This window comes from Mus musculus, chromosome 7 (genome assembly GCF_000001635.26).
Source record: "Mus musculus strain C57BL/6J chromosome 7, GRCm38.p6 C57BL/6J".
Classification (NCBI taxonomy): Eukaryota; Metazoa; Chordata; class Mammalia; order Rodentia; family Muridae; genus Mus; species Mus musculus.
This window is the reverse complement of record NC_000073.6, coordinates 36,111,194-36,138,482: the sequence shown is the minus strand read 5'-3', so window position 1 is coordinate 36,138,482 and position 27,289 is coordinate 36,111,194. Positions and strand designations below refer to the sequence as shown.

Genomic DNA, 27,289 nt, shown 5'->3' with positions numbered 1-27,289 from the left:
TTTATAAAATGGCATTGAGCTTTCGCCTTAAATCCTGTACACATTTAGTCATCTCTGCTTTGCTTATCACTCCTATTACAATATAAATATCCCAGAGATGGTTCTATACTACATAGTTCAAGAAACAAAAATGAAAAAAAAAAAAAGAAGAGTTCATCTATGTTTGATTAAGATGGAATTTTTTTCCTAAACACTTCCTGTTTGCAGGTACTTAAACGCAGGAATACAGAGAACCAACTGCCCACCCAAAGCAGCAACAAGTCTGAGGGTTTTAGGGAGCTCTGCACTGTGGGTCAAATAGTCTCTTCAAACTCATCAGGAGACCTGCCCGAACTCTGGGAATGACTGTGCCTCAGTTTCTCGATCTGCTAAACGAACGTGTAGGGCCAGGTGTTCAGCTCTTTCCTAAAGGTCCCTCTAAAGCTGGCTGTGCACTCAGCCATGCCCTCATCCCAAGTAGCTCATTTTCATTTACAACTTGAAGACAAGTGAAAGGTATTTTGCTGGGATTTCCATTTCTTTCAAGGACTAATTGCAAAAGACAGGGGCGAGAGCACGCACCACGCTCTCCTTCACATCTCATTACATTTATTCAGCTTTATTACTAATTCTTTGTTCATATAATTTTCACCCTGGGATCTACATATTTTGTCTACTTACCCCAACTCTAAAAACCCACCTTAATTCCAGGAGCCTCAGTCGCCTCAGCCAACGTTCATGGGATTTTTTTTAAAGCAGCCGTGGCGTCAGGGCTCACACCAGCTCCCCAAGCACAATGGTACATGCAGAACCCGTCATGAAGCCTAGGGTGTGGCCTGGGGAATATCAGGGATCACTCCCCTTATTACAGAAGTCTGTGTCTTTCCACTGAAATACAGAAACATGTAAAGGTAGGAAGAGCTAATTAGCTCTCCCTGCTTTCCAAAGCTCCCAGCTGCACAAGTCTATCATCCCAGAGTGCAGGAGGCTGAGGCAGGAGGATCATGATTGTCACACTAGGCTGAGTAGGGAGACCCTGTCTCAAATTATCAAACCAAATTTGTACATGAAGAGCAGGAGAAATAAATGTCTGTTAAGAATCATCAAAATCCAACCTGGATTAGGAAGTGTGGGTTTCTATGACAACACCCAGCTCCTAAGGTAGGTCTTACATCCCTGGACCAGCACACACAGCATCTCTGGTCCAGCATAGGTAGTGTGCCTCCCCTGGCCACTCGCACTTGTTAGCAAGCAAAGCCAAGTCCAAGCTATGGAGCCTTGTCTCCAATTACTTTACCCAGATTGAAAAAGCAGGTTCTCCTTCCCAGGACGCCAAGGATGAAAAAGGACAGGAAATATACAGGAAACACACACACACACACACACTCCCCGTGAAACACCACCCCAAAGGACAAACGCAGTAATCCCACCAATGATGCTCCAAGCCAGTGATGGCTAGCAGCCGACAAATACCCGCAGACCTCAATCCATTTTTATTGTATTCAGGCTGCAATGCTGTATTTCCTGCCTCCCCTTAGCACCACACATACAGTGTACTTGAAAACAAAAATCCATAATATTGATCCCGCGATGTCACCACAATTATTCTTTTGAAACAGCCATTGAAAACAAATTACGTCTGCACTGCCTTTTCATCCGCCTGCTGTGGGTGAGCAATGCTCACTGTGGCCTCCAGCACCAGGGTGTTAGCACTGTGTCACAGCCGACAGGACAGCCCAGGGAAAAAGCAAGCAGGGGGTTGGGGGGGTGGGGGGACAGGGGGGGTGTTGTGAAGAAAACCAGATCAAAAGGGTCAGCCTGGCTGGGTGTCCAGGAGAGGGTGTGGCCTCCCATGAGGAGGCAAACTAGCTGAGCCAATCTGGGGAAAAGCCTGGACTTCCTCTGAAGCTGATGTTGGAGCTCTGGGGCAGGGAGGGGGTAAGGGGGGGGGGAGTCCCCTATCTCAGTAAACCAGAGATTTAGCCAAACCCTCATCTCTAGATATTCTCCTTTTAAACCTAATAGCAGACATAGGCTTTGAGCTTACTTAATGTGCTAATTCTATGGACAAATTGAAGTCTCCTTAACAGAGCTGAGCTGAGGGATAGCTAGACAGATGTTGTCCACTGGGGGGGGGGAATCCCCCCCCCAAGGCTTTCCTCTTTAGCAACAAGCTGCCTCCCCAGAGCACAGAGAAGTAGCAGAGATTCATTGGAGAGCCAAGGACTGCTACAAATGTGGTGGTCTAACCCCTGTAGATCCCCTATCAAACACGTTCATCCTGACCCCCTTCCCCAGGAATGGCCGCGTTTTGGAACCTGCCTGTTTCCTTTAGATCACTGTCCTTGGGAAAATTCTCTGCCTAGTAATTAAATTCCCTGCCACAGAGTGGTAGGCAAAGGGAAATTCTTTTGTTAAGGTTTGACCACACAAGTCAGAGCGGTGGCTGTAGCAGTCGGGAAGTGATAACTTTGGGCCGTTAAAAAAAAAAAAAAAAAAAAAAGAAAGCCAATAGCCTTGTTGACATGGACATGGGAACCTAACCCCTGAAGCCTCCTGGTATGACGCATTGATTTTCCTGTCCGTGTACAGTTCTAAAGCCATCCATTCTGCATGGTCAAGACTCCAAGGGCCAGCGAGAGAAGGGGGGAAAAATCTGATCTTGCCTGGTACCTCCAGGCAAAGCTGAGAAATAAATTCCATGTTTTGAGAGCTGATTTGTTCAAGCTATGTTTAAGGGAATATGACTGCATTAAAAAAGAGACAAAAAGATATTTTGTTGCCCTGACCCCCTTTTACCTGTGGACACCCATCTTTATGCCAAAACCTTCATACCATAGGCTGACTTAGAAAGGGTGTAGGATGTTGGGGGGGTGGGGAATAAGGACAGCTTTGGCAAGCAAGAAGTTTCTTTCTTTATGATGCCATTAAGCTGCCTGAAAATTCCTCAAATAATCCTGTTCTACCCACCTGCCATTTCTGAGTCCTGTGTGAGTATGAGTTTTATAGACACTCTTGCTCCTTGTTTTGGGGTTCCTTGAACCCTTGCAATGGCTCTGCTTGCTTTGAAATCCTTTTGGTCCACAGCTAAGCCAGGCCAAGTTGACCCTCCCTTCAGGTCTGCCTCTGAGGCATCCCAACCCACCCTCCCCACGAACAGGGGCAGCTGGGCACTACTAGATCCCAGAAGAGCCTTCTAGGATGGCCTGGCCTTCTCCAGGGGACCCCCAGGGTCCTCATCCATGCCATCCTGGTCTCTGTAACAACCCAAACTCCTGCCTGTTCTCGGCTGTGACAAGCAGGGAAGTTGGGTGAAGGAGAGAGAATCCGGGCTTTGGGGAAATTTGCTGAGATGCCGCCTGGGGATCCCGTGAGCAGCCAGTTTTACGTGCTCAGGACTTTCTGGAGCATTTAGCTATTTTAGCCGCAAATAAAGAAAGCTTTGGCATCGGTCAGGAGGCAGCCATCACAGAGGTGGGAGACTAGCGTTCGAATTGCACGTTTGCAGAGCCTTTCTTCGAAGTATTACATACATCATTTCCTGGTGCAGAGGAACACTGAGCTCAAAAAAATAAATAAATAAATAAAAAAGAGATCAAAAATTATAAAAATTTTCTGACCTAGACAGAACTAAAAGCTGAATGCAAACCCAGAAAACACTAAAATGAATTTCCTCACAAGATTTCTGTACACACCCAGCGTCAGCTTATCCCAAGTGTATACAGTGCAACACGATACCAGCAGGCAAGCACTCTAGTTAATGTCCTAAACCCAGTCACACAAAACATTCCTGCCAGATAACTGCATCTCACTCCTCTTATAGAAGAGTATTCTTAAATTAGGTTGGTGTGAATGTGTTTGTATATTTATTATTAAAATACTTACTGTTCTGCCTTTTGAAGTCGATGGACAAATGATTTAGGAGTGGAAATAGACGAGAAACAAAATTAATGCAAATAATGTGTTGATTTTTTTTTTTAGCTTGATTAGCCAAGCCAATGGAAAATTCTAGAAAACGTATACAATTATTTTAACTGTCACAGGCTGGCAATTGTAATTGACATGATTTGTACGAGATGCAGTGTAATAACTGAATATATTAAAAAAAAATCTCATGCCTTGATTACCAGGAGAACATTACTAGTGCCAGGATATTATTAACAGCACAATTATTGTGGCATCCTTAGGATACGCTGTTAGCACTTCAATGCATTAGTGAACCTTTGCTAACGAAGAAAAAATTAAAGTACAGCAAATTTCAAAGCACCAGTTGTACCCAATATCATTAAAAATTTATAAAACTTCCTCTGAACATGACAAGTGTTTGGTTTAAATGAAGATCAGCCACAAGGAGAGAGCAGAAATCCTGATACTCTTTGTCTCCGTCCTCACCCTCCCTCTCTCCCTCTCCCGGTTCTCCCAGACCTCCCCAGCCGGCACCACCTCAATCCAGCTGAAATATGTAACCATTACAGAGTGACAGCTTGACACACAATGACCCGTCAGAACATTCATCTCACAATGTTTTATTTTAGTGAGGAGCCAAACTGCAGAAAAAAAAGTAAGCAAGTTGTTTCAAGGCTTGGAAGGAGATCAAACATTTCTGGCATGCCCACTTACCAGACCTTTGATTTACAATGGACTTGTCAGAGCCCGATTAGACAGTGTGTGCTTAAAAACCTACAGAGGCTTCTCAATTGCCCCAGCACACCACCATCTCCCCCATGGAGAGCGCCCCTTTGTTCCCAGGTCCCGCAAATGCTGGCTACAGCATGGAAGCATGCACCCTTGCAAGGGAGCCAGGGAATAAACCCAACCCAGTTAAGCGGCTGCAATGAAATCTCTTTTGCCAAGGAAGGGGTGAGGGGTGAGGGAGAGGAGAGAGAGGGGCCCATGCAAGATGAGTTCTACCCACCCGTTTCTGTCTTTACCTCTTCCCTCCAAATCAAAAGTTATCATCTTTCCCAGGAAAGCCATACTGAGTGATTGCTACCATTGGTGGGGCGAGCTTTCACAACTTTATTCAAATGGAAACAGCTTTATTTAAAAAAAAAAAAGAAAGAAAGAAAGAAAAAAAAGAAAAGAAAAAAAAAGAATTGGACCAAAAGTGCAGGTGTTTAAAATATGTTCACGGTATTACGATTTTTGCTAGTAATTACAACTAGGAAATAGCTGGAAATATATTGTTTCAATTTGTATGGAGAACAATTGCAGAGCCTGCGCACTCCGCATGATCTGTGCCTGGCTGGCATCGGAATGTGTAATTCCTTAACCCTATATGGAGGCCCAGGCCTCGCCGGGGCAAATTATGAATCCATGTGTTTGGAGGGCCAGAGTAGTAAATTCAGTTTCTTGTGTATCCATTACAATGCGATCCGACATGTGTGATTTATGGAATATTAAGTTAATACAGTATTATGAAATTAGCTTAATGCACTAAAGCTGTAATTTTAAAGTGAAAAACAATACAACGGGGCGTAAACAATATCAACATTAGCATTTCATGAAAGCTGAAACCAATTCACTCAAAATGTGTCTGGAGAGTCACAGATTTACCTCTTCTGCCAGGGACCAAGGCTCATAGGACTTTGAGACCTCAGGACCACATCTCTAGAGGCCAACCCCCTCTCCCTCTAACTGAACTTGGCTAGGGCAGCCATGGGTATTAACCAGGGCAGCTGCCCCTCAGGGAATCTGCCAGGACTGTGCAGGCCAAGGAGGAAGGGCCTCCTGCTCCTAAACACATACACACACACACACTCACACACACACACACACACACACACACACACACACACCTCCTAAGCAGAGCCCAGGGAGAGACAGCTGGGACACCAGATGCAACTGAGGGTACTTGAAGTCCCCAGCTCGGAATGAATGACACTCTAAGGTCAGGCAAATCTTGTTGAGTCCAGACAAAAAACAAATCTAGTCAAGTTGTTCTCAGATCCTTTGAGAAAAAAAATCTTAACCGGTATCAGGCAGAGACTTGTGACATGACAACGTAGCAAAATGGTCGGTTCTATGACGTTCGGCCCCCACAGTCCACATGCCCAGCATGCCTCCTGCAGACCAGCCCAAGATTCACAGGAGAGCTGAACGGCAGAGTAGTGGGCTGGCAATCATAGTGGAGGGTGTTGGTGTTAATCAAACGCAGGGTCTTCCTGTCCCTGATCTTCTTGTCCACCCCCTGCTTCCTAGCACCAAGGATCCTCTGGGACTGAGGAACAGCAGGCACAAAGAAGGCCTGGTATTTGTGATGCCAAGTGCATTCTGGGGCAAAGGCAAAAGAGGAGCCGAAGAGCCTTACCACACCGTCCTTAGCTTTCACCTGCACTAGCCAAATGCATCATGGTGCTAACAGATCCCGGTGCCTAGGACTCAGGTGCAGCCTGTTGGTACTGCTGTATACTTCTGCCCCAAGGATGCTCCTACCTCTGGATGACCACCAGGGTAGTAGCAAACTAATTTCCTCATACCCTGACGGAATAATGAACATTGAGCCTCTTGTGTGACTTTGGGCATAAAGGGCCCAGGTGTCACATTTCACTCTGATTCTCCGGTTTGAGACTCAACATGAAACACTGGGGAGCTGAGACATAACCAGATAAGTAGAATTCTCACATCTCTACGGGGACTGCACTTATTCACAGGTCTGTGCTCTGCTTGCTCTGAGAGTCTGACTTTTAAGCTCCCCGCGGATGTCCCTGCAAACGACAGACCCAGAACCCCACACTGTGTGAGCATCACAGAGAACAACCCAGCTCCTTCGAGTGCTTGACGCCGTGAGAGTCAATGTCAGCTTTGTATGGCATCTTCTCAAGACTCCCTCTATGTGGCTTAATGTGGTCATCAGTATTAGCTCCTTAATCTAGATGCCATCGTGTCTTCCCATTTCCATAGTGTCTTAGTTTGGGGTTTTTTTTTTGTTGTTGTTTGTTTGTTTGTTTTTTGTTTTGTTTTGTTTTTTGCTGTGAAGAGACACCATGACCAAGGCAGCTCTTATAAAGGACATTTCACTGGGGCTGGCGTACAGTTTCAGAGGTTCATTATCATCATGGCAGGAAGCATGGCAGCTTCCAGGCAGACACGGTGCTTCAGAAGGGGTTGAGAGTTCTGCATCTCGATCAGAAGCCCAAAGGATCCTTTTCCACACTGGGTGGAGCTGGACCATAGGAACTCAAAGCCCACCCCCAGAGTGGCACACTTCCTCCAACAAGGCCACACCCACTCCAACAATGCTACACCTCCCAATAGCACAGCTCCCTGAGCCAAGCATATTCAAACTACCATACAGAGTAAAAACCAAAATCCTCTGTTTTAAACAATGAAAAGTATATGTCCAAGTTAGAAATGGGACAGTCATGGGGGAGGTGGGGGACTAGGGTATGGGAATCTATTCTTAAGGCCTGCTATTAGGGCTCAGGTACCTCCTTCACCTGGGGCAAGTGCATGGCTGTCTGCTGTTGGCTTGCTGGCGTTTACTCCTGAGATGTGCTGTGTTTATTAAGGGAGCTGAAAGCCAATACTAATGTTTTAATTCCATCAAGTATGTTTCAATTCCTATTCTGCATTTCGCATTAGGAACCCAGACTCAGTCAATACTCTGATGCACTGTTGCTGGCAGTGGGGAACAGGGGTTTCACCTGCCTTGACAAATGGCTATGCTTCAGGACATGAGGGTAAACAAGAATGCACACGTTGTTCTCCCCGGCTCCGAAGACTAAGCATGGTGCTCACTCTCAAAACACTTGTCTTCAGAGATGACTAGGGGTTGAGGTCTTTATTGTGTGTTTCTGTTGAAAAGAATCTCCCTTTACCTTTCTGGAAATATTAATCTCCAGAAATAATACAACCTTCTACTGGAGAACTAGGTGTGACAGGCACACCAACGCAGATGGAGGAGGTCAAGTCACTGTTTCAGTCCCGTGTAACATGTCCCCTCTTCAGACAGTCATCTCTCTCAGCCCTCAGTACATAGAAGCAATCTGGTGATGTGGTGAATAAGAAGAAAATTGGCACATTTGACCCAAGTGCAAACCACTGTTCTTGCTCATCTCTTTGAACTAGCAAAGGCCCATTGTCTTATCCTCCATAGCCGTGCACATTCGTGAGTGCATGCCTGCATGCATGTGTGGACTCAGGTGTCTGCCGTCACCTCCCTTGGAGACAGAGTCTCTTTGTTGTTCATAACTGGGTATGTCATGTTAGCTGGCCTGTGAGGTTTTGGAGACTCTCCCTTCTCCCATCTTGCCTAAAGAGTTGGATTACTGGCATGTGCTACAGAGCTCACCTTTACATGCGTCTGGGGATCGGAACTCTCGTTCTCACACCGTGAAGCAAATGAGGCATCTCTCCATCCCCAGCCTCAATGCTAGAAACATGAAAATAAATCAAAGTATTTTATCCAGAACAAGAGGGAGTAGTTACATACCCTAGCACAAGGTCAGAGTTAATTTTCCCTAAAGTTAAAGTCACATAATACACACACACACACACACACACACACACACACACGCACACACACATACACAAGCACACACACACACAAGTACACACATGCACACGTGTGTGCCCCTATACAACATAGCACCAATTAAAATTGGCTGTGAAAATTATGAAATTTCTGGATTAATAGGGCCTTGTGCATAACAAGCACTCTACCACTGAGCTATGTCCCCGGCCCTATGTTTTCTGAGACAGGGTCTTCCAGCGTCAGGATGTCCTTGAGCCTTTGTCTCAACTTCTTGAATACGGGGCTTCTCAGGCAGCACGTCTTGCTTGCTCTGCTACAAATAGTTTCTAATGGAACGCCCTGCTTCAGCTGTTTATCCTCCTTAATTGCTTTGAAGGAGTTGACAGTTCAGCTCTGGAACTCAACATCTGTCTCTCCATGGCCATAACTGGAGTAGACTGACTTACCTAAGCTAGTAACAGTATGCGAGACCTGGGGGTTTAGAAGATAGGCTGAACCCTCAAGGTTTCCCTGCTTGATAGGTAAATGGCCCTATTCTCACTTAGCAAATTATGTATAAACAAATGACCTTCCGGGCTGGTTCCCTCTGAGCGCCTGCTCCGTCTCAGCGTCGTTTTCCATCAGGATGAACCTTCTCCTGTGCCTTATGCACCAGCAAACATACTGATACAATTTAAAGGTCATGTTCTTTTCAAACTGACAGAGCCCTCCAAAGTTTTGACGAGAGCCCCTCTAAGCCTCACGCCCTACAGGCGGAAAAGAATTAAGAAAACCATCACTTTGAGAAAGCTCGATCATGTGAACTGATTAGAAAAAAAAATGCATCTGTGGAGAGGGGGCACGTGTGAGCTGGTGAGCAGATCACCCCGAAAGGAGATGTCACCCAGAGAGGCAGAGAGCCTCCACCACCGAGGGGTGGGAGGACTGTGTAAGAGTCAATGAAGATATAATTACCTTCCCACGAGAAGCCTCTTTCCCCCCAGATCCCCAATGAATGCCATTTAATTAGCCTCACCTTTTGATTTGAAAAGAGTCCAACTTCACCCAAACCCCAGGACTGGGAAGACAGCATGGCTCCTAAGGCTCATACGAACACTTCCTTGGTAACTAAAGAATCACCCAGAGTATAGATTCTGCATAAATATGCATTGTGTGCAGACATTGATATATTTATTTACAGGTGCATTTGTATTATCAGGGGGATAAGCACTTCATGAGGTTTTTTTTTTTTTCCCTCCTGTCTCTGGAATGAGAAGTGAACAATTAAGATGGCACCACTCTGATGCTGGTGTGCACCTCTGCAGCCCTCCAGAAATCCAACGATGGTGTAGGCATTGTCACAATGAGGCGCATTATTATTAATTATTATTATTATTATATTTGATGGTTTGGCTTTGGTTATTTCTACTGTAAACATGATATTGGTTGATGTTCCCAAGAGGCCCCAGATGTCCTGCACAAACAATGACGACATCTGTTACACAGAAGGAGACTTGTGAATCCACTGGGTGGCTTGTGTCCCCCACTCAGCTGAAACAGTCAACTCAGGGCATATTCTCTAGGTCTTTCACTTCTTTGTAGCCCCTTCCTATGCTGCTCTTGCTATCAACCCTCGGGAACAAAACCTGCCTAATTCCAAACACTTATGTATCAAAAGTAGATGCATGTGGTTCCCCCTCCTTAGGGGAGAGGAGGAGTCTATCTACTTACTCAGCTGTAATATCACCTTCATCTTGCCAGCGCCATTATTAAATTTTGCCAGGAATAATCTACCTGATGGTTCCCATCAGCACGTATTTAACTGACTAATGCACAGAAGTCCACAGCCATGGCTGTCCCTGTCATGGGAGGCAGGGGCGGAGACCCTGGAATACAGACATCATACAAGGTTCCCCTGTCTTACTCGTCTTTACTCTTGCCCTCGCCCTGCATTGTGTCACCATTTTTCCAAAGTGAAGTGTCCCTACTGCCATGCACGCCAGTTGCACAAGCCTTGGACCATGTCCTCGGGCTGCTTTCATGTCCATTTCACAGCCTGCCCTCCAAGGTCCGGGTACAAGTACACAGGGGTCCACACTAATCCTTCCTCCCAGTCTTCTTCCTGCTGATGCCCTCATGGCTGTCATGCCAAGGGACTGTAGTCCTGCAAATATATGTCCAGCCTATGACATGAAGAGAGGACTTTCCAAAGCAGGGGTTCATTAAACTAAATATCCGAGTCAAGGCACGAATCACTGTGCAATCAGTATAAGAATCTAACCGCAAAAAAAAAAAAAAAAAAAAAAAAAAACATAAGAAAAGAACGCCAGTATTCTAATGAAATCTCACCTCTCAGGATGTTCCCTAGCCCACTTATGTATTGTCTCGCTGCATGGCAGCGGAAGGGAGCGTGATCAGCTATATATGAACCCGGTAACCTTATCAGCATGTCCTGAATGTCTTTTGTTACCAAGCTCCTTAGCGATCGGCTGAAGATGCAAACAGGGGATTCTTTTAAAGAGTTCTCTCAATGCACCCAAGAGCTGCCCTCCAAAGGAGGAGTTAATTAATTGCATGGTCATCCTGGACACACTTCAGGTCAGTAGACGCTCATAAAGGGCCCAGAGATCCCTGCAAAGGTGAACAGGAGTTGCCTCCGGGTTTTAATTGGTGTCTTTCCTAAATGATGGCCACACTACTCACCCAGTCAGCAGAGCATTGTGACTTATGCAGGACAGGACCAACACACTGCCATCCAGCTTTGGGTCCTGTGCAAGATGTGAAACTTGACCTCAGAGGAGGACTGAGGCATCCTAAGTAGACTTCTGTGAAGTTGCTGAATCAGTCTCCCTCGGGCTCTGCAGGACACCTGTGCATGGCTGTCCATGATGGTCTGAGACTGAAAGAGTCTGAGACCTTGAAGGACCTGTATCGCTTCCTCCACTTCAAACCATAAGCCTGGGGATGTTTTACAAATATCTTAAGTTTATTCTTCGAAAGTTTATCTCCTCCCTCCTCTGAGGCAGCCACTGCTACACTCTGTGAACACCAGACCAGAGTTGAGACCTATGAGCCAGGAAGGGCTAGGGAAAGTCCCTTGTCCCATCACCCACAAAGGGCTCTCTGCCACCTGGGAATTGGGGTAGTGTTCACTTTGTCCCAAATAAGAAAGCGAGACCAGGGTACAGAAGTTTAGGTTTTGTTGTTGTTGTTGTTGTTGTTGTTAGATTCCATCTATTGTGTGTCTGGATATAGGTATGTGTATGTGAGTACAGACAACTTCAGAGACCAAAGAAGGCGCAGTGTGCCCTGGAGCTGGAGTTCAGGCAATTTTTGTGGGAACCATATTTGGGCCCTCTGCACACTCTTAACTATCCCTGGCCAGAGGGGCTTTATCCTATCATCTTTGTACGACACTCTATCGTCAGCAGCTGTCTTTTCAAACATATCTCATGAAGCTCTCCTTTAGCTGTTTTCATGACAGGCATACCCACTGGATTGCAGCTGAGCTCAAAGCAATGTCTCAGGAAGACCCTGGTCATCTGAACACAATCAGCTGGTCTGACCCACACAACCAGCCCCCATTCTTTGAATGCCTGGTGCATAGAAAACAATTTTAAGACAGAGGGGGGAAAAATTCAAAGGTATAGATTGCTTAAAAAGTGACCTTTGCAGCTGAATGGTATGGTGCATGCCTGTGACTCCAGCACATGGGAACCTAAAGCAGGAAGATCCTTGAGAGTTCATGAAAAGTCTGGGCTACATAGAGAATTCAGGGACAGCCTGTGCTACACGGTGAGAACCCCTTCCATCTCAAGAAAAAGAAAGGATGGAAGCTTTTGTGAACAGGGCCACCCTGGGCTGTATCTACACCCTCAAAAGATTCTAGGCTCTAAATCCCACACCTGGCATGTACCCTTTGGCTGAGCAAAATGTTGTGGGCTATGCGTTACACCTGCCACCCACATGTCACCCCAAAGTGCCCAGTGTCTACACCTGTAGGTCACAGCCCTGGGTCATCAGAAAGACATCATCCTGGTGCAATTCTATGTCTTTGAGGTTACAACATCGTCAACTGGCTGATATTTTCCTCTGCCGTGCAGAGGCAATAAAAGCAGCTGGCCTGCACTGTGTATCCTGCCTGCCCTGCTAATGAGAGACATTCCTTTTTGTTCACAGCAAGTTTCTGTGTTATGTCACAATCTCTGACAAGAACTCTAGCACACACACAGGAAAAAAAAAAACAGTATCTTGGCACCAAGAGAATGACCATCACTTAAAAAGATGAAACTCTGAAGGACAGGGAAAGGGTAAAGATCTCATGGAAGATATGCAATAGAAAGAAAGCCAACCCCTCCCAGGTCTTGGAGACCATCCCCACAAATCATGTCATGTTTGCTCTGCATTCGTCAAACTTAGGCAGGCCCTGCCAAACTTCCCCGATCCAAACCTACCGCTCAGGTCAGAGTTTAGTGTCTCTCAACGTCTCCTGAGCGAGGCACGGTTAACATCTTAGAAAATCATGATTTATGTTTTAGCTTCCACTTTTGATAATTATTTGAATTCCCTGTGTACACGGAAGACAGAGTTCTTTCTTTGAGATATCTCTTCCCTTGGTTTGTACCAGGAAAGGGCTTCATTGAAAAGCTTGTCCAAAGAGCTTTGGAGATGACATTGTGGACAAAGATCTTGCCAATAAGCGTAAGAATGGGATCCCCAGAACCCAGGTCAAAGGTTAACAGGTGTGGCGGCTGCCTGTTCCCAACAGTCAGGAGGTGGGCCTGGAGGATCCTTACTGCCAGATCACTGGCTAGAGTAGGCAAATCAGAGACGTCCGGGCTTGCAGTGAGAGCCTACCTCAGTAAGTAAACTGGAAAGCAATTTAGAAGATGTCTGATGTCAACCTCTGCCTCCAGACACACAAGTACAGGCATGCATGTGTGCTGACACACCCATGCACATTCCAAAAACGAAGAAAGATAAAAGCTTTTAGAGAAAGATTTGAGCCAGGTATGGGGGTACATGCCTAAAATCCCAACACTTTGGGAGGCTGAGACAAAAGAATCACAGGTTCAAATCCAGCGTAGGCTATATAACAAGTTCAAGGCCATCCTGTGCTACACCCCATGAGACTCAGTCTCAAGTAAATATTTTAAGGAGACTTAAATGTTAGCTACCCTACGCTGATTTGCTCATGGCACAATATAGACATGAAATTTAATCACCATGCCATACCTCATAATATGTACAATGAAAAGAATAATAAACAGGAAAAGTATTTGTTTAAAGATAATGCCTTTGAGCGATGTGTAGAGTCAGCATTGTAATAGGTAAATGTAAAAGCTTCGATTTTCAGATCCTTCCCAAAAATACACAATACAGAAGAACATCTATGAGCCAGAGGTGGTGGCACATGTCCCTCATCCAAGTTCTCTGGTTGCAATTTCAAGCCCAAGCTGGGAAATTCAGGGAGAGCATATCTCTAAATGAATAAGTGAATAAATAAGTAGGACAAAAATTTGTAAGTAGATACACATGTCATGGGACATTTAAGTGTTTTATCTTATAGAGCATATGCAAATATGTAATTGAACATCTATATATAATGTATAAATTACATCTTGCATCTATTGCCATAAGCGTCTTGCATGGTGACACAGGAAAAGGCCACACTAACGGAACAAGTGTGGCTTATTTGTGCATTTGGACTCTTGCGTTAAGAGAGCGTCAGCATGCTCTTCCCTGGGGAAGGCTCGCTCTTTCTCCCACCCTGCCTTCCCTAGTCACGTGTAGGTCTTTTTCTAGTGTGGCTGCCTCTTGGGCTTTCATCCTTCCACACTAGCATGTCTTCTGGGTTGCCCTTGTTTAGTCAGTCATGTTGGTGAGAGTTTATGAGCTTAGCGTCTGACATTCTGAGGAGACACAATCTCACAGCAGAACTCCTACTCCTATGATGTTCACAATCACTCTGCCCTCCTCTTCTACAGTGATCTCTAAGCCCTTGGTCAATTCAGAAACCATACATGCAAGTAACATTATATAGGCCAAACAGATTGGTTTTGTGTATTTAGGAGTGTGTGTGTTTGTGTGTGTGTGAACAATTAAAGAAAAGGAAGCTGTGAATTTGAAAGAGAACAAAGAGGCACATGGAAGGGTTTGGAGGAAGAAAAGAGAAGGGGAAATAATTTAATTATATTATAATCTATTTAAAAAGAGCTTTAAATCAGAATGTTGGTCATTCAGTCATCTAAAGTCTGTGGCAATTTTGTCATTGTCACCAAAAAGTACAAGGAAAATGAAGACCAGAACCACAAAGAGGCACAAACAAAATCCTATACTCCTGTGTTAGCTGAAAGCCTCCGAATTTGGAGGTAAGATGAGTTGAACAGGCCCCTGGGTTCACCTAAGACACCTGGTTTCTCTGGCCTGTGTCAGTCTTCCTGACCAAGCCTGGTTACCACGTCTTACGTCTCTTTGTAAATCAATGTCTTGTTTACAGAGCTGATATCCAAGGTCATTTCATGTTAGGTCCAACTGGAGGTGAAGCTGCATTGGTAGAGCATGTTGTCTTTAATAATTCTGCCCAAGAACATTGCCCCAAACCACTAAAGTCCACATCGGAGTGTGTTCTTCTTTGTCTGAGACATACCCAAGTCAGGAGAAGTTCAAGGCTCCTTTTGAGAGATTTGTGAAGGGCAGATGGCATCCTGGAAAGATGTCCCTTATGGCATCCACCCGGCAGATGCCCACACAGCCACCAAGTTCACTCTTTACAATCCACTGACATTGCTCTACATGTGAACCAGAGGCCGCTCAACTCTATAAGAGCTGTAACTATATTTGCAGCCTCTCCTACCCAAAGTCAAGTGGGAACAGGACACATGGAACAAACCCAGAACCCTACACCCAGTGGCCCTGAATCCCTAGCAAGATTCGTCCCTGTTTTCTTGCTCACGAGCCAGGGCCTTTGCTGGTTTAAACATGCACTTGGACTATGCATGAGTGCATGAGATGCACACTGAGGGACAACAGAACTCTCTGCCCCCACCTTCACAAGAGCAGTCACCTGACTTCCAGCCCAGCACGAACACCAAGACTTTTATAAAAATGCACATAAATGAGGCTCATATAGATATAGTAATCAGGATGGACGATCCCAACTGTCCCTCCCCTCCCCGGTGATGTCACTATTCATGTCAGCATTCTGCTTGCACCTCATGAGAGAGGAGACTCATCCAAATAGATCTGCCTGGAAAAGCTAGAGAGAAGAGACATGAGCTTAGGAGAAGAGGATTCTTCAAGTATGAGGAAGGGCAAGGAGACAGGAGACAAGTGTGTGTATGTCTGTGTCTTTCAACTAGGCAGTTCAATCTCGGGTTATTTTATTTGACAAATAAAACTAAATTGCATATTTATGGGCTAATGATGTGAGATATTGCTCTTTTATTCGGATCCACTGCTGCTTAAAGACCAACTGTAAATATTCCCGGGACTTTTTGCAAGTTGCTCTGACAAAAGGAGTGAGTTGAGACTGGAGCCTTACAGTCCTGTTGACAATGGTAGTGCCTCACTCAAGGGCAAGGGCAAAGTCAGTGATGTACCTAGATGTCTCATCTGAAAGGTCACACACAGGGTTGAGATATTGGATGCTATCTGTAGCTGTTGCGTACCAGGTTCTATTGGGCCTGGAATCCTTGAGCTGGCTGGAGCATATAATACCTGATACTCGCCAAGAAGTTAGTTGGTCACCAGGAAGAAAGATGCAGAGTGACCTCACCTCTCCTGGATCTCAGATTACTGCCCACACCCCCAACTCTTAGCTGGTGAATATTCATCATACTAAAAGACCATGTGCTCAATACTGGATAAAGTTGTGTTTAGAGAATCATAATGTATCCTGTCATTTAATATAACCATTCTTATCACCAAAAGTAGGGAAGGAGGAATCTGGGTCTCTCAAAAGAGAGATCTCTGGGAGAGAGGGAAGGAAGAATAGAGGGGGAGAGAGGGAGGAAGGGAAAGAGGGAGAGAGAGGAGAGAGAAGAAAAGAGAGGAGAGGAGAGGAGAGGAGAGGAGAGGAGAGGAGAGGAGAGGAGAGGAGAGGAGAGGAGAGGAGAGGAGAGGAGAGGAGAGGAGAGGAGAGGAGAGGAGTCCTACTGACCAACTAACCACTGGTCCATGTATCCTATCCAGAGGACATCAGTGGAGTGGGCAGATAAGGAGGCTGACCCTAGACCAGGAGATGGAAGAACTGGACAGATGCAGTATTCTCAAGCATCAAGAGTTGCTAAGCTTGTTCTCTTGCCTCTTGACAGTAATGAGTGGTCAGAGTAGGTATTGTTGTTTGAATTTAGAAGGCCCCCACCATGCTCATCTTTCTAATGCCCAGTCTCCAGTTTCTGTTGCTATGTGGAGGGCTGTAGAGATGTTAGGAATTGGAACTTGGTTTTCAGAAGCATATCATTAAGAGAGGGTCTTAGAAGATGTCTTCCATTGCTATGATCAAACATCACGATCAAAGCAACTTGGGAAGAAGAGGGTTTATTTCAGTTTATTCTTCTACATCATGCTTTTTGGATGTAGAAGAATAAAGTCAAGGCAAGAACCTGGAGGCAGAGACCATGGAGGAAATTCAGCTTACTGACTTGTTTCCCATGGCTTGCTCCACCTGCTTTCTTATAGCATCCAGGACCACCTGCCCAGGGGTGGCACCATCCATGCCCACATCAATCATTATTAAGAAAATGCACAAAAGACTTTCCCATGGGTCAATATGGTAGGAGTATTTTCTCATGGAGTTTCCTCTTTCCAGATGATTCTGGCTAACCAGTACTGAAGGATACAGTATAAGATTTGGTTTCAGCTGTGGTTTCGGTGTTGTAGACACCACCATGCAGGGAACTTTGCCAAGTGCGTTTACCACCATGACCTCCACTAGTCCTTCTCTGTAGTGCTGGACTGAACTTCTGAAGCCATGTACCCAAATAAAGCCTTCCTCCCTCGTGTCCATACTTTGTCACAGAGGGAGGGTGAGGATGTGATCTTATGGCTCTGCCACACAATGAACCCATGTCCCACCTTTCAATGCTCTGAGGCTGAGTGTGCCCACAACAAGATAAAAGTTTGGGAGAGACACACAGACGAAGGCCCAAGAAGACTTCATTACTAGTGGGTCATCTGGTAAATAGGAATGGTCCTCTGGTGTAGTATCTCCCCACTTAGCAATGACGAAGACCTGTACCACTCTAATTCAAACAGAACGTCTCTGCTCCTGAAGCCAGTCACAGACCAAGGGTCCACTCAAGGAGTCAGTCTACTGGTGGAGATCAAGGCCTATGTAACTTGAATGTGTAAGAAACCCAATCAGCCGTAAGTCGGCTTTGGAGCCAACCCATTTTCATTGCAGATGCAGGTGAAGATAGATCTAAGAGCTCTGATCCTGCAGTGCTGCTGAGTGGTTCCCAAAGCTGCAGTATTAACAAGTGGGATGGCGGGGTGGTTCTTGCTTCTAACTTTTTTCCTGTACTCATGATGATGAGCCATCACCTACTAAGCTACTCACTCAAAGTTAACAATAACTAGTTCAGATCTCCAACTGCTCCTTGGAGAACCTAGCCCAGGACTGTTCCCAAGCACTTGAAGGGTTCTGGGGAAGCCTATCCCTGGCCTCTCTAGGGGCTTACAAAACTATCCCAGAAATAAGGCTCAGGTCACCTGAAAATAACCAGAGCAAAGAAGGTGGTCTCTGTGCAGAAAGTTCCAGTCCTTTCCTAATTTGGACATAGTAAGCTGCAACTGGTGCCTCTAGATCCACCCAGGGGCCTCACAGGTTAGTCAGGGGAGGAGAAGGGAAAGGGGTTGTTCTCTTTCCATCCCAAGTGGCAGATCTTGGACCCAGAGTTCCAGAGACTTCAGGCTAGGCACTAGCTTTCCACACGGGGTATGGTGGTTTAAATAAGAACTGTCCACCCTTAATGACAGGCATTTGAACACTTGGTCCCCAGTTAGCTGTTTGGGAAGGTTTGGTGGTGCAGCCTTGCTGGAGAAACTGTGACACCAGAAGCCAGTGGCTGTCTCTGCTTCCTGCTTGTGTTTGAAGGTATGAGCTTTCCACTCCAGGTTCCCGACACTGTGCCTGCTGATTGTTAGCAAGCTTGCCTAACAGGATGGCTCCTATCCCTCTGATACTGTAAGCCCAGATCAACTCTTTCTTCTGTAAGTTGCCTTGCCCATGACATTTGATCACAGCAACAGAAAAGTAACTACTATAGGGGGATTCTGCACATCTCAACCAACAGTGGGGTATAATCCTGCTGCCAGCCTCAGTCCCGCCATGCATGGAAATTCCTCATGATGGCTACTCTTCCTTGGCATATAGCCTCATCAGACCTGGCACGTTCCCTAATTCCCACACATGTAAGAAGTTCCAGGTAGATGAGAATATCCAGATCCTAAAGAGAAGAGAGGAGTCGAAGGCAAAGAAGGGCATGATGAGGGATGCCATGGTTTCACGAGTAGACGTGTTGCTTACCTGTGGAAGAGCTCTCAGGAGCACCTGTTGAATTGTGAGTCTGTAAAACTACCCTTCAGGCTCCCTGAGATGTGTTAAGCTTGAGGTCTTGGCATTTGAGTTCAGCCGTCCTGGCTTTGGGGAGAAACAGAAAAGAATATCCACAAGCAGTGACCTACACGGAATCGGCAAACACTGGGCGGGTTGCTGTCTATGTTTTTGCATCAGCAGTGTAAGTCAAGGTCTCTGTGCATCTGTAACCAGCTTCTCTTTGACAGAGTTATATTGCTCTCTCAATGCCTTGTGCAACAGTACCCAGTCACCCTCCCTCCTGTATTTGTTGGACACACAACCTATGATGTCTCCTGTACCAGCTTATGATTTTGCATCTCAGGGCCACCCATTCTACCCCACTGTGCCTTCTAGCCATCACCTCACTTGCCTACCATCACCCTATGACCTTCCTCCCCTTCTCTGCTCCCATTGCTACTTGGATGGGCTTCTTTGTCTGCTTATTCACTCTTCCAGGATGATGGGTGTTGATGTCTTACAAAATCTAAGATATTAGAACCTGGCTTTCTAGACTATGAAGAATCAGAATGAGGTCACCTGATGACACAGAACATTCCAGGACACCAGGGCTCTTGAAAGGAATTCTTTTTTTTTTTTTTTTTTTTTTTAACTTTATCTGCCTTTATTTTATGCTGAATTTATTCCCGGGCCATGAGTTTTTGTTTCTTCAGTTTCTTCTGGGATATCTTTTTCTTCTGTGCAACCTCCTCTTCTGGCTTTGGAACGATCTGTTCCTTCTCAGTGAGGATCATCTCAATGTGGCAGGGGGAGCTCATGTATGGGTTAATCCGGCCATGAGCTCTGTAGGTTCGTCGGCGCATCTTAGATGCCTTGTTCACCTGGATGTGTTCAATGACTAGAGAATCTACGTCTAAACCCTTAAGTTCAGCGTTACTCTCAGCATTTTTAAGCATGTGCAGCAAAAATTCAGCACTCTTTTTTGGCCACCGACCCTGTGTCCAGCCCCACTGTTTGGCCTGGGCGCACCTACCAACTCCACCATTATACCGCCGGAATGGCACACATTGCTTCTTTAAGGTGACATCCTTCAGATACTTGGTGACTTTGCGGATATGCATTCCCTTGATGGCCTGGGCAGTTTCCCGGGTGTTCTTAAAGTGAACACGAAGGTTTGACCCTCTTGATTTGCATGATTTTGTGGGGTTTTCTGGGTCAAGAGAGTAGCGAACCATCTTGGCAGGTGACCTCTGGCCGCTTACAGGAAGAGCGAAAGGAATTCTTGAAAGAAATTCACAACAGGAAGTTTACTGTAGACAGAATATTCCAGAACTGAACTTACCAAATGTCTTGTTTGGACACAGAGAATTTAACAGGTAGGCATAGAAGTCCATTCAGGAAATAGAAAAATGAAGCTTTGGTGTTTTGTTTGAATAGATAATGATGTCAGCTTTCGTTACAGATTCATTATTACAAACCTGAACCTATTAATGGCTCTCTAACTGAATTTGGAAATGAGAAGGAAGGTTCTGGAAAATCTTGTAAGTAATGAATGCATGCAATGCCACAGTGACAGTCCCCAGGGTTCAGCAGAGAGAGGTGCAACCGAGGTTTTCCAATACTCGTCCCCATGGGCCCCCAGCAGGTCCTCACATGCCCATTGCTAGGCAATCTGCATCATCCTTGCTGAGCTCACAGGTCATAAGGAGTAAGTTTAAACCATGAGGAATTGCCAGAGATTGACCACTGGGCCTGGGAGATGCAACCTTTTGTCTTATAATCCAAATTACAAACACAAGACAATTTCCAAAGGTCCAGCCCCAAAGCAGGGGCCCTCCCCTGCAAACCTCCAGGGGCCAGCAGGAGCTCCACCAGGAGGCACAGGGCAGGGGCCAGGCTTCCTGTTAGCCTTCTACATGGAAAAGCAAGCTCCTGAGAGCCAGGGACCCTGGTCACACCCTCTGGGAACCCATCATGCCTGGCCAGGGCACAAGACAGGAAATCTGAAATAATATCTACAGCATGAGCAAATGCATAAGCAACCTACCACGGAGGAGGAGTCTCGTCTTCTGCCTCCTGGTGTGATTCGCTCTCCTCATCTTCTATTACAAGTTTTCCTATCATTCTAAGAAAAGGCCTTGCTGGTCACCTGAAGCATCTTTTTTTTTTCCTTTAATTCATTCCTGGCGTATATAACCAAATGCAAATATACATATTACTCATACTCAGACATCTGTGTACACATACTTGCCACATAAATATCTGAGGAGAACCAAGGGAGGTAAGGTAGGCCATTGAGTCAAATGCAAAGTTCAGGTCAAAAATGGCTTTAAAGGTGATTTCTGAACAATCCCCTTTTTGATCTGAAACTAAAATTCAAGTGTCTTAGGTGTTATGTGGTGCCCCTGAGGAGGGGGTGATTTTATTCTTATGTTACAAACTGGCCACAGTATTCACTCTTTTGTTTCCTTAGCATCCTATAGATGTGTCTCTAAAACAACTGGTTTTTATTTTGTGTTTTGGTTTGAGCATTTCTTTGTTTGTTTTTTAGATGGTCCCAGTCTTAACTCAGGCTGGCTTGAAACTCACTATATTATAGCATAGACTGACCTTAAACTCTCAGTCCTCCTGCTTCAGCCTCCCACCAGCTGGTACTGGAAAAGCATGCCCCAGAATGCTCTCCACTGAGGGGCCTTTTAATAGATGTATAATATTCCATGGAGGGAGGGGTGCTCTTTCGTTACTTTACTCAACATTTGAATAAGCGTCCTTAACAGGATGGCTTAGTAGATTCCCCATCCTCAACAAAAGAAACAGATGACGGTAAGATGGGCTCCTTCCTGCCTCTTTAAATTAGCTGTCAGGGCATGAGCAGAAGTCCACAGCAGGAGAACCCATCACTCAGAAGGGCATCCTCTAGAGACCAGGCTATAGCAGGTGTCCCAAATATAAAGTGAGAATTAAAAAATAAATAAATAAAGCAAGAAATCCCCAGTTCTGATGGAAACAGAACAATGGGCGGTCCCGACTGCCTCTAAGTTTTGAATACTTGCTTATGTGAAAATTCACGGGGAGTCATTTGCCAAACCCCACCCTGGTGTGATTATTTTTGCACACACACCCTGGCCGTCTTCTCTCTCTCTCTCTCTCTCTCTCTCTCTCTCTCTCTCTCTCTCTCTTTTTATCAGTTACATTTCTGACTTTATCCACGTTGAAAACACAAAAGTAAAAAGCTGCATAGCCTCTGACATTACCAAACAGCATCAGACTCGTTTTACCAACCATTTAACTCCCTCTAAGGACCACGCTCGGAGACACGGACTCGTTGATGGGCGCTGTACAAAGGTCAGTGATTTGGAGGCTCTTTCCCACAATTTACCAGGATTTTGGCATTTGTAAGCATCCATAGGACAGCTCTCTAGCAAGCTAACCTTGACAGTGAATGGGATAAATAAACCTTCAATTTACCCCCTCCAGCTCTCGGCGAGCCAGGCTGGTCCCTGCGGAGCCTTCACCTGTCCATATCGTTCAAGTGCCTGCAACTCGCAACTGACGAGCGTCCACAGCTCCGAGGCCCAGTGACAAACACCATCTAACAGATAAGGCTTCTGGAAAGTCAAAGCCAATACCACTTCCATTGAAAATTTAATGCCGGCCCCATCTCTGCCCATCATTCTTCTGACTGTTGTGCGCGTCCCAAGAGGCCCTTGAAGCTAAAGCACCGCTCTATAACAGGTAATGACGTGGCATTTAATGATACTGTCCAAAGTGATCCCGGGCTTTGGGAAGTAATGTACACTCATGTACCAGATAAGCACTGCCAAACGTACTGAGCCGTTGTATCTTTCACAGTCCTGTCACCAGACACAATGTGACACATCCCCGGCCATCCTACCTGCTCCTCCTCTGACCCCCCGCCATCACACAGAAGGCGTTGAGTTTGCAGAGCAAAGCCCTGAGACTGTAAGGGAACTGAAGCAGAGGTAGATAGTAGCAAGTCTGTAATTAAGTATTCGCAGCCTCTTTAATACTTCAGTGCCCCTGGATTCCCTACTAAAATCTATGAATTATACCTCATTGAAGAAGGTCCTTAATCGACTCTGACATGTTTTATTGGAGGCAGAAAAAATGTTTCAGGATGATAGATAAGGTTAAGACTGTTACCACTCTGATCATTTACTGTAGTGTCTTGGAAAAGAAAAAAAAAACCCTCCAAAGCCAAAACCCATTTGCATCATCCATCAGATGCGATAGGAGAAGGACGGCTTATCTGACAGCCCCTCTCAGCCAATGGGACAGAATGCACATTTTCAATTTTTTAACAAAGTTATGCTGTTTATGCAGATAAAGGGAAAACAGCTACATGTTTCTGCAGCATGCCACCAGGCCTGTAAATGGGGCTTCACCTCTGTTATGGCCTGGAGTCTTTAAGACAGTTCCAGGGCTCTGATAGGCTGTAGCCTGAGGCAAGGCTTCCTCTCCTTAGGGTTGGTTCCCCCCAAAAAAGTTATCATGGGAAATATGCATATGAACAATAGTCCTGGCTTCTGGAAGCTAGCGCTTTATGGCTGATGCCAGAGATGGAGATCCAAGTGTCCACCGAGTGACAGCTTTAAGTCCTGTAAACCCTCCACCTTCTCCCAAAATGCATACACGTACTGACTTGTGCACACTCACCACTGCCTCTGTCAGTGCCTAGGAGATCCAAGAACCCAGCTTGAAGCTGGGTTCTAACCTGGGTGTTTGGGGACAAATCTTGGTTCCCATGTCAGATGACTACAGGATCCTGGCCAAGTGATCTAAATCTCACCATGCCTAACTGTCTCATACACGAAGAGGGGAGCATAAGAAAGGTTGAGTTCAGATCGACAGAGCCACAGGATTAATATCTTGGTACCACAATGCACAGTCCAAGTTGACTGAGCCTTTATCTTGTCTGAACAAGTGAAAACTTACAGGTCCCTGCTCTAAAGCATGTCTCCAATTCTCAGCTGTTTTGTTTGTTTGTTTGTTTGTTTGTTTGTTTGTTGTTTTGGTTTGTTGTTATTGTTCTTGTTGTTTTCCTTGTTTGAGAATCTTTCTTAGGCCAGTTAGAGACGAGATCATTTTCCAAACCGACCCTTCTCCTTTGCGACTGAAGTCCATTATAAATCTTGCTCGCACGTAGCTGCTCAGTCTGTATCTAGGGATGGGAATCTCTGAAGACTTTCCCTTCCAGGTTGCTAGGCTCAGGGAATGGGGCCAATGAATGGAGCAACAACACTAAACAGTGACCATTGGTCAGGTCATGAGCTACTAAACTGTGGCTTCGTCCACACCTAAGGACTTCTTAGGCTTGTGTGGCCAGTAAGTCCTCTTCATCTCTGGGCCACATAAGCTCAAGTCGCAAGGTAAGGTAGGGCTGGAAGCCATGTCTGCCCTGCTCTGTTCAGTGCATACGATTTTAAAGGGTTTGATCTCTGACCACTGCTCCAACCTGGGGAGGGGATCATCCTGTATGCAATGTGGGGGTTGTCATGCTGGCAAAATGCTTTCACATCCTACTGGCTGGTTATCACCTTCTTGGTGTTTATAGCTAGGAGTACTTAGAACTTGGAATTATCTCAAGTTTGAGGACATTTGCATTGCATTGTTAGCTAGGTTTGTTAACCAATGGGATCAAGTACCTAAGAAAGGCAAATTAAGGGACAAAGGACTTACCTTGCTCATGGCTTTAGATGTTTCAATCTGTGATCATGTGACTACATATTCTTGCACATGATTCTGTACTCTAACTTGAGTCCTCGTGCCTACAAGGCAAAGGCTTTGCCTACTAAGCTATCACCCTAGAATTGGCATGGTGTCTTGGATAGGGCCCTGTAAAGGTGAATTCATGGAAAACCAGAAGAAGCCAAGTAAAATCTGGATTTAATGACACTGGCATAATTAGTCTTGACAAATGTTATGAAAGTGGGGAGCCGGTGGCATCATAAGGTATTATCATTCTACTATCTTGATGACGAACTGTTGCCTTATGGAACTGTGAATGAAATAAATCCTTTCCTCCCTTAGCTGACTTTAGTCATGGTGTTTCATCACAGCAATAGCACCCTTAACTAAGAGTTAGTTAGTTAGTTAGTTAGTTAGTTAGTTAGTTAGTAACCCAACTAAGGTGGTTAGGGATTCTTGAAGTTTCACCTGGAAAACTTATTGAAATTTCACCTCTTCTCAGAGGTTCTAATTTTGAAGGTTTTGGGGTAGAGCCCAGATATTGGCATTTGTCATAGGTTCTAAGTGATGCTGAGTTGCAGCACTCGGATCCCACATCCAGACCACTGTTGTAGGCAGTGGAAGCTGTCCTTGGGCTTCTCTGAGAGCAGATCCAGTAGGATAATGATAGGTAAAGAGGTAAGCAGGTAGATGATTGATGGGTGGTAGACATCTAGACGGTGTGTAACCTACTTCTCTCGTCACCGTGACAGATCATCTGATATAATTTAAGGAAGGAAAGGTTTACTTGGGCTTCAAAAGTTTTAATCCATCATAGCTAGAAGGGCAGAGTAGGGCAGGGCAGCTCACATCATAGTGGTGGAGAAACAGAGATGGATGAAGCCTGGTCCTCAGCTGGAATTTCATTTTCCCTCTTTTTATTTTGTCTGAGCCCCATAGACCAGGGGATGGTGTTTCTCACTCAGGGTAGGTCTCCTCACACTCAGTCCTTTCTAGAAGTGTCATAGATATACTTGAGGAATATCGATCGCCCTAGTCTCCTACACTTTTCTAAAACCAATGGAGTTGACAATAAAGACTAATCACCATATATGGGTAAGAGAGAAAGAAATAGAGAGAGGAGAAGGAGGGAGAGAGAGATAGATTAATTGTATATAGATGGATGGATAAATACAGAGACTACATAGAGGGAAAGTATTATGGTTTAAATATGCAGTGTCCTTCATAGACATGTTAAATGAATATTTTCCAGTTAGTAGTACAATTTTGAAAGGTTCTGGAAACTTTAGGAGGAAGTCCCTGGAGTATGCCTGTGAAAATTATACACAGTCTTTTGTCCTCCTCACCCACATCCTCTCTGCCATGAGGTAGTAGACTTCTCATGTGACCCTGTGGCCTCAGGATGACCCAGAATCAGCACACCTAAGGACTGTGGACTAAAATCTCTGAAACTGAGCTAAAAGTAAAAATCTTTCCCTCTCACTAGCGATTTATCATAGTAACAAATATACATAAGTGGATGAGATAGATAGGTAGATACATACATACAGATTACATACATACATACATACATACATACATACATACATACACACACACAAGGAGATTTATTCAAAACATTGCCTCTTGTAATTACTGAGGCTTCTCAAGACCACAATACACTGTCATCAATATGGAGAGCCAAGCATGTGGGTGGCATGGCTCAATCCAGCTCCAAGGACTCAGACTGGGGATGCCATTTCACATCTGAGGCCAAAGACCAGAAAACTTGAAGTTTTACCTTCTGAACACAGGATGCTTCAACTCTATCAGAGAAAGTGAATCAGCCTTTGTGTTGCATTGAGGCCTCCAAGTTGGGGTGGATCTTCCTCCTTTCAACCCAGCAAATCACATGCCAAGCCCCTCTGGCCATACACCTGGAACTAACTCTTACCATTTCTCTGTCTTAGCTTGCTCCTGTGTTTCTTATACACAGCATCTGCCAAGGCTTTCTACAGAGCGGAGAGTGGCCATACCCCCAAGGCTCCCTATACCCACACAAAAAAGCCAGTCGTGCCTGGCAGAGGGACAGTGACTATGCAGCCTACCACCACCACCAAAGGAAGGTCGATCATAGCTTTGTATCTTCCAAGAACACCTGCTGGTGCCTGGGCCCAGGAAGATGCCCCCTGTCTGCCAGAGGCCAGATCCAAGGTTTTCTCCAAGCTGCCTTTCCCTGCCACATGTGACTGCATGTGATTTCCATGTCATGCATGCTTGTGGTCTGGGTCTCTGCTCACATTTATAGTGTGCTTCTTCTAGAGGGTATGTTTCTCTCAGAATGGGGTTCATATATGACCCGGCTCTATAGATTGGATGTTGTCTGTCTCCCAGGGGCCCATACCATCTGCCAAAGGCCTGCTCCCTGCACTGGAAACAGTTCCTATTGTTGAGAACTGATAGAAATTTTAGGAAGTGGGACTGAGTGGGGTGCCTTTCAGTCACTGGGAAATGTGCCCTTGAGGAGGACTAATGGGCCAAAAGGCCCCGAACCATAAAAACCATGAGCCAGAATAAATGTTGGTTCTATATATGTTGGAACTGGCTTCCCCCCAGCATTGTCTTCC

General features: G+C 45.4%; 1 pseudogene; it reads right to left on the bottom strand.

The window, feature by feature from the left end:
- On the bottom strand, positions 19,622–20,244 carry Rpl17-ps9 (ribosomal protein L17, pseudogene 9; annotated as a pseudogene).